The 8,665-nt window shown below is 34.8% G+C and overlaps 1 pseudogene; it reads right to left on the bottom strand.

Annotated features, from left to right (window-relative positions):
* Positions 1–4,034: 4,034 nt before the first annotated feature.
* LOC143407062 (ADP-ribosylation factor-like protein 5A) lies at positions 4,035–5,760 on the bottom strand (annotated as a pseudogene).
* Positions 5,761–8,665: the final 2,905 nt, after the last annotated feature.

The following is an 8,665-nucleotide window of genomic DNA, read 5'->3' as shown; positions in this document are numbered from 1 at the left end:
TTGAAATGGTTGTGTTTTGCTTTGTCTTATGGTTGATTTATAGTTTTAATCCATAATGACCTTACAGAATTCAAGGAATTATCTCCATTTTTTGTATTTTTTAGAATTTGATTCATACCCTAAAATCTGGTCTATTTTACAGAGAGTTCCCTGTGGCACTGAGAAGAAAGTAAATTCATTTTTTGATGGATAAAATATTCTATAGGTGTCAGTAAGTTCCACTTGATTAATAATATTTTTTTCTGAAGAGTCTTTTCTTAGTTTATGCCTGAATGACCTACCTAATGGACAGAAGTATGTTGAAATTGCTCAGTATTGCTGTAGTGTGGTCTACTTGATTCATTGTATTGAGAAGGGATTGTTTTATATACAGGTGTCCCACGTTGAAGGGTGTGAATATTTGTAATCATCATATCTTGTTGGTTGATTCCTTTAGCCAGTTTGAAGTGACATTTGTCTTTTCTGATTAATTTTGACTTTCAGTCTAGGTTCTTTGATATTTAAGTAGTTACACATGCTTGCTGTTTTAATTTCCATGGTGTATCTTTTTCTATCCCTTATCCTTCAGTGTGTGAATGTCTTTGTAAGATGAATCTCTGTTGGACAACATTTTATTGGGCCTAATTTTTTAATCTAATCTGCCTTTCTCTGTCTTTTGTTTGGAGAGTTTACAACATTTACATTCAGTGTTGCTGCAGAGAGAAAATTTTATTTTCTGTCATTTGGATTTATTTCTAATGCTTAATTCAGATTTGATTCTCATTTAACTTACTATTTTTCTATTGCAATTCATTCCTATAATACTTGTTTTATTTCTTTTACATTAAACTATTTCACTGAGTGCAGGCTTAGTGGTTTGAATACTTTTAGTTTCTGCTTATCATGAAATGTTCTCTTTTAACATCAGTTCTGAAAGATAGTTTTTCCAGTGTTGTAATCTTGCTTGGCACCTATTTTCCTTCTGGATTTGTTATATATAATTCCAACCCCTGCTCTTTTAAGGTCTGGGTCAATAAATCAATTGAAATCCAAATTAACTTACCTCTAAACGTTACCTGCATTTTTTCTGTTATCATTCTAAAATTCTATTGTTATTCTGTATATTAGGCATTTAAATTAAGATGTGTCTTGGAGCCATTACAGTGGTGCATGTTTGTAATTCCAGCAGCGCAGGATGCTGGGAAAGGAGGATTGCAAAATCAAAGCCAGCCTCAGCAACTTAATGAGGACATTACCAAATTAGGAAGACCCTGTCTCAAAAGAAAAAAAAATAATCAATCAATTTAAAAGCTTGGGGAGGGCTGGATCATTGTTCAGTTGTTAGAATGCTTACCTAGCATGTGTTGAGGCTCTGGGCTCAATTCTCAGCACCACATATAATAAGTTTAATGAACAACTAAAAAAAAATTTAAAAAAAAGAGCTTGGTGATGTGACTCAGTGGTAAAGCCCCTCTGGGTTTAATGCCTCATTAAAAAAACGTGTCTTTGAGGGCTGGGGTCATGGCTAAGAGGTAAAAAGGTCTCCAAGCATGCATGAAGCACTGGGTTCAATCCTTAGCACCACATGAAAATAGAATGAAGATATTGTGTCCACCCATAAATAAAAAATAAATATTTAAAACAAAATATGTCTTTGAGAGGATCTTGTCCACTATGGAGCTTTATAGCTTTGTTTCCAGTATTTGGAAGGAGGTTGAATGGAATTTTCAATATATGACAAATAATTTCAAAAGTATGGATACATATAAAACTTTGTAACTTAGGAATTACTTTTAAAAACAAACTATTACATGTTATATTTAATATTTTTTGACAAATATTAAATGTTATATGTACATTTTAAACATCATAACATAAATATAAAACACAAAACATCCAAAGTTAACACTGATGTATCCCAACTGACTTGGAATTAGATGATTTTATATATATATATATATATATATATATATATATATATACACACACACATATATATAAATTATTATATATTTTAATATATATTATATATTAATTATGTAACTATTATATTTATAAGAATTTATAAATATAACATTTATAAATAATTATATATTATATTTATATATGTATTAATTATATAAAAATATATTAATTATATAAATTAATTAATCTATATATATTTAGTTGTCAATGGACCTTTTTTATTATTACTTATAGGTGGTTCTGAGAATCAAGTGCTTTATACATGCTAGGCAAGTTCTCGAACAGTGAGCTACAAGCCCAGCCTCATATTTTACGTTTTATAGAAGAAAGTTTTAACGTTTTGACAATACTTGTAGTATATATTATTATTCTTACCAAAATCTTCATGAAATTTATAATATTGATATTAAAATTAATTATTAATTTTCTTGAATATTCTAAAACATTCCAGTTTGGATGACTATTCAAATTTTCAGGGCGTAAAAATTACACAAATAGAGTACACAAGAGTATGTAGTTAATATAGAATAATTCTGTTTACATTTAAAAATACCTTGTATTTTCAAACTTTGGAAAAAAAAACCTAAGCAAACCAAAAGTACTTTGGGTCAAATTATGTCTCAGTACAAATAGTATATCAAATTTCAATAAATTATAAACCAAGAGCACTAAAAATATTGCATTATTGTTAAAAAAATGCAATTTCATGGTGAAAAAAGACATAAGAAAACTTACAGAAACAAAAAGACTCAAACGTATTCCAACTTATAAAATAAGAAATATAAAATATGCAAACTAAAAAGTTGAAAATATTGCTTGGAAAATTTTTATACCTTAGTTGAACTCTCAATTTCATTTTAACTACTTGACATATAGAATTTAATACTTAAAAAGACAGCAGCTAAATTATTTAATAATGTTTATAGAATGCTACCACTCAGGGTAGACATGTTTCACACAATAGTTTTAATTAAAATATCACTTGATAGCTTTAGTTACAATTTTTTATGGACTGATAAATGGATTAACAATGTATTCATTAATTTAGACTGACATAAGGAATAATCTGATAAAGGCTCACTGTGCAATTCTGCCCTGTGAAAGCCAAGAATTTGCAGATAGTATGTTCAGTTAGATTACATCTTTCCATGTGTGTTTTTCATCAACAAAATGGATATATAATGTCAAGCTTTTTCCTGGTGTTTTTTGTTTTTGTTTTTTGAGAGCAGCTCAATGATTTAATCTGAGGTGGGGGTGGTTAGTAGAATACAGATAGCATAAAGAAAATTATAAAATGACATTTAACGCCGATGCCAGAGCTGAGAACCAGGGCACATGCCTGTAATTCCAGAGACTAGGGAGCCTGAGACAGGAGAATCTCGAGTTCAAAGCCAGTCTCAGCAACAGTGAGGCACTAAGCAACTCAGTGTGACCCTGCTTCTAAATAAAATAAAAAATAGGGCTGGGATGTGGCTCACTGGTCAAGGGCCCCTGAGTTCAATCCCTGATACCAAAATAAAAACAAAAGCAACCCACCAATGCCAGTACTTATTGCATTAGGGTAATTACTAATTTTTGTGTTGTTTACTGTTCTTTAGAACATAAAGCCATTAACTTAAAACTTAAGGTATTTACATCATACATATACAATCTTAAGCAAAATACATTGTTTCATAAATAACATGATATTTTTTAATATTGGAAACAGTATTTGTGCTGATTTGTATTTTGACTTAGTGGAACAAGAGAGAACAACATTCAATCAAAGGGGGGTATACTGATACAAAGGTCTTAAATTTCAAAACCCCTTCCTCTCCCTTTGTACTTACCACAGGCTACACATTGTCTTGGGAGGATTCATTGTGAAAAACGTTGATTTACAGCTTTATAAAGTAATTTGGAAGGAACCAATGAGAAAACACATTGTAGGGTAAGACTTCATCTTGTTTTCAAATATGTGGTCTTGATTTTTCTTATATAAAAAATAAACCATTTTATTACAAATATATCTAAACCATGGATTTTTGCAGCTTTCAGGTAAAGTCCAGTACTTTGTTTATACAAAGTCTATGAGAAGAGTTCAATAAATGTCATCTGATCCTAAATTGTGACATCTTCCATTCAAGTCCTTAGCATAATCCCTCACCAGTAAGAGCACAGCATGACTGGATAGGCCACTGATGATCTTTAAAAGAAATTTAACTTCAAAAACTGGCATATTTCTGCTAAAGTCATACATTCTTGTCTATTAGCAAAAGTCAGTAATCCAGTTTTTTTCTAATTGATTTTTTAAATAAATAAATAAATGACATTACATGAATTACATTTCTTATTACATGTATACAGCACGATTTTTCATATCTTTGGTTGTATATAAAGTATGTTGACATCAATTCGTGTCTTCATACATGTACTTTGGATGATGATTTCTATCACATTCCACTATCCTTACTAATCCCCTGCCCAATCCCTTTCCCTCCCACCCCTCTGGCCTATCTAGAATTTATCAGTTCTTCCCATGCTAAGCGAAGTTAGCCAATCTCCCTCACACACAAAAAAAAATGCCAAATATTTTCTCTGATATGAGGAGACTGACTCATAGTGGAGTAGGGAGGGGAAGCATTGGAGCATGGGAGTAATACAGTTTTTCTTAGGTTCTCATGCACTAATAGTTTGTAGTGTTCTTCTTTAGTTACATAAATCTCTGTCTGTACTGTCCAAAATTACTATTACAAAGTTCTTGTTAGTATAAGTATTCCAGGAAGAACAAAGAGATTCTTGGCCACCGATATCTCACATTGGGAAATGTACATCATTAATCACTATCTCTTTTACCTTACTTCCTATTGTAAAAGATGTATGTACATTTTTATTCATAGAAAACTTTTAAAGGTGGGATATCACTATTGAAGTATGCTTTCCCCCTTCACGTGAATGTAAATACTTCCTTTCCATGATTTTTATTATTTTTAAAAGTCTGCTTTATTTTTTTTTCATTTTTTTCAGTTTGTCTACCAGATACTTCCCCAGGAAATAGATGAAATTAGCAATTAAAAATCAAGAAGTCACTGAATACCACACTGAAACGATGGTATTTGAGTAAATTTTGAATGTTAAATTAAAAAAAATGGCAAACACTTACTTGAGTTCTTGTTTCATTTTTCTACTCTTTTTGAGTTAAAATGTGTCAAATATTGTTAAATCACACTTATGGCTTCTGTGGTCTTCTTCTTTTGCAATGTGACGAAGTGACTATTATAATTCTTATGCAGTGTGACCATTATAAAGCTAACCTTTTCCTTTAACCATATTTTGACACCACAGCCAAAAAGAGAAGAAATGAAATGGAAGCTCAGACAAAGAGAATGAGGATTGAAAACTGTCACTAGTCTTCCATATTTATTATATAATCTAAAAATATTTATCTGAAGGAAATTGATTAGATATTTGCCCTCCACATCTTTAATCACACATAAAAAATACTTTCCCTTGACATGGAGCAAACCTAAAGAAATTATAAAAATATTGAGAAACTAACATCCTTTTTTCAACAACAGCATATTTTCTATGATGTCCTCAAATATTTCAAGAATCTATGGTTTACATTAATATTGTGAGAGTTAAGTACCTTTTTAAATGTACTATAATTTTCTTCTTGAAAAATTTTAAGTAGAACCTATAATTTTGAACTCAAAAAAGAATGAAAGAAAGTTATTAAAGATGATAGTTTTCCCCCACATTGTCCAACCCTACAGTGATAATTTTGTTACCCTGATTAGTGAACAGCCTCCATATCCTGGTGAAGAGAATTCCCATTCTTGTCCAGTGGACCCCCTCCACATGGCTTGGCCTCCCCTGGCTCAGACTAAAAAATAGAGAGAAGCATTTGAGCATCCACTTCTGCTGCTGTTGCCATTTTCACACTGGTCACTGGTCCTCTTCCAGGGAACCAAGGGCAGGCTAACACCCAAGGCACTCTGCTCTGAGCAAGGCCCCATCACTGCTGCCACCTGCTCCTGGACATTGCCACAACTTTGTCTGCCACGAGTTTCATGGGCCCTGGTCCTCCCCTAGCTCCTCTTAGGTGACTGCAATCTGGATTTTTCCTTGTTCCTAAGGTTTCGGAAATTTTCTGAGCATTTCATTGGAAAGATTGTGCACTCCTTTAGTTTGTATTTTGGAAACACCAAAGATTCTTAGATTTAGTCTCTTAATGTTATCCCAGATTTCTTCAATATTATGGTCAGGGTTACTTAACATCTTTTCTTTATTTTTGACTCTATGTTCAATAGTATATACTTTGTCTTCAAAGCCTGACATTCTGCCTTCAAAAATGATTTACTGAGTTCTTCATTTCCAGAATTTCCATTTGGTTCTTTTTAAAAATCTCTATTTTTATGGAAATGATCATTTACTTCCTGTATTTTATCTCTAGTTCATTTCTTAAATCTTTTAGTTCACTGAACATTTTAACTATGAACTTTCTAAATTCTTTCTCCATCATTTCCTCAACTGTGATGTCAATGGGATCAGTTGTTGATCAGTGTTGTGGGCTATTTGGAGATTGCTTGTTCCTCCACCATAGTCTGCACCCCTCTCCTTCTTGGGCTTCTCTTTTACTGCACAAGTTCTTCCTCAAGGGACCCACCCATGGAGCCCAGGGCAATGGGACCTACCTGGAGCTGGCTTTCAGCTCAGCCTGATCCTTCCTGTGGTGTGGGTGGGGGGATGCTCAGGATTTCATCCCAACACTTGCTGTGAGTCTGAGGGACTGTAGCTGCCAGGAGAGAGGAGCTGCTTCTCACATGCTCAATGACACCACCCTCCAGTCAGCCCATGGAACACTGGACTGACCTTAATGGGAGGGGGCTCCCTGAAAGCCCAGAGCATTCTTGAAGTGAGTCTGGACTAGACAGGCAGGAAATTCATTGGAAGACTTCCTCAATGTTAATCCCACCCCTCCTTTTCTCTCTGTGGAGTCGCCTTGGCTTCCTCTGACCTGACTCAGCCATCCTCAGTGTCTGGCTATCAGTAAGACAACTAGTAACACTGCTCTAAAGGCAAATTTGGGCATACGTATGGATATTAGTACCAGCAGAAGCCATGCAGGCTCCCTTCCTTGTCAATTATGATGATAGCAAATGGTATTCACTATCCTTGGTCTGATTTCAGGTTCCAACATGGGAAACCCAGCCACCCTGACCACCAGCAGGACCCAGGCCACAGATGAGACTACTTCTGTGCCATAGAACATGGCAGTGGGAACAGCTGGCAGTGACTCATGGTGATATAGAAGGACATGTGGGTCAGGAAACACCTGCTCAGCGTTATTCTGTTTACCATCCACTGAGGCACAGGCATGACCTTGGCTCATGACTCACTCAGCTGGTTTCCCACTACATCCAAGCTATGGAAGAAGAGTGAAGATACACACTGGAAATTGGGCTATCCTAAAGGACTTGTTAAAGCCAGGTGAGGTGGTGCATGCCTATAACCCCAGTGACCCAGGAGGCTGAGGTAGGAGGATTGCAAGTTTAAATCCAGCCTCAGTAACTTAGGGAGGCCCTAAGCAACTTATAAAGACCCTATTTCTAAATGAAATATAAAATAAGGGATGCATGTGTTGCTCAGGGGTGAAGCAGCCCTGGGTTCAAACTGCAGTACCAAAAGAAAAAGGAAAAAATATTTTTTTTATTTTAAATTGAAAGTCATATTATTTCCATCCATAACCCTATAGCAAATAGTACACAGTTTTCTGGATGGACAGTGTCTCTAGAGAACCTGGTTTCTACATTACACACCCACACTCTCTTCCCTCCATTTGCACAGAGTATTTCAGGAAAAGGACCTCCTTTGACAGGTTGGCCTTGACAGAGAAGACAAAAGATTGTGAGCCCTGTAGGATGGCATGGACAGCTGACACATGCTGACCTGACCAAAGCAGTTCTCAGTGTCTGAGAAAAGATTGTCCAATAGCTCATACAATTAAGAAGTGAGCCCATGGGAGTTAGGTGAGAGCAAGGACCACCATATTCCTACACCCAAGAAGAAATGCTCGCATTTCTCCTAAATCTGATCAAAACTTAACTTTGTGTAGCATAAAAGTAAGTACATGTTTGTCCTTGTGGAGTTAAATTCTGGGACAGGAATGTACTCATTTCATGGTGTACTCCCCTAGGAGGAAGGAAAAATGACACCAAATAATGCAAAGACAAGTCCATGAAAGAGATCAAGGAACCAGAATGTGTGAATGATCTTGGTATTCAGACCTAATCTATGGCTAGTCTTTCAATGCTATTAAAGGTATTTTTAAAAATTGGTTCCAATTAGTTTTACATGACAGGAGAATATATTTTGACACTTTGTACACAAATGGAGCACAACTTCTCATTCCTCTGGATGTACCTGTGCACAGACACACCAGTAACATAATCATTCATGTTTACAAGGTAATAATGTCTGTCTCATTCCACCATCCTTCCCAGCCCCACATGCCCTCCACTCTCCTCTGCCCAATACAAAGTTACTTCATTCTTTCCTCTACCCTCCAATCTTAATAGAATAGCATCTTCTTATCAGAGAAAACATTTGGCCTTTGTTCTTCTATTCAACATCGTTCTTGAAATTCTGGCCAGAGCAATTAGACCAGATAAAAGAAATTAAAGGGTCATGTATATGAAAAGAAGAATTTAATTTAGCACGATTTTCTGATGATGAGATA

The sequence above is a fragment of the Callospermophilus lateralis genome, chromosome 1, assembly GCF_048772815.1.
Source record: "Callospermophilus lateralis isolate mCalLat2 chromosome 1, mCalLat2.hap1, whole genome shotgun sequence".
NCBI lineage: Eukaryota > Metazoa > Chordata > Mammalia > Rodentia > Sciuridae > Callospermophilus > Callospermophilus lateralis.
Note: the sequence above shows the minus strand (reverse complement) of the source record. Positions and strands in the feature narration are given on the sequence as shown.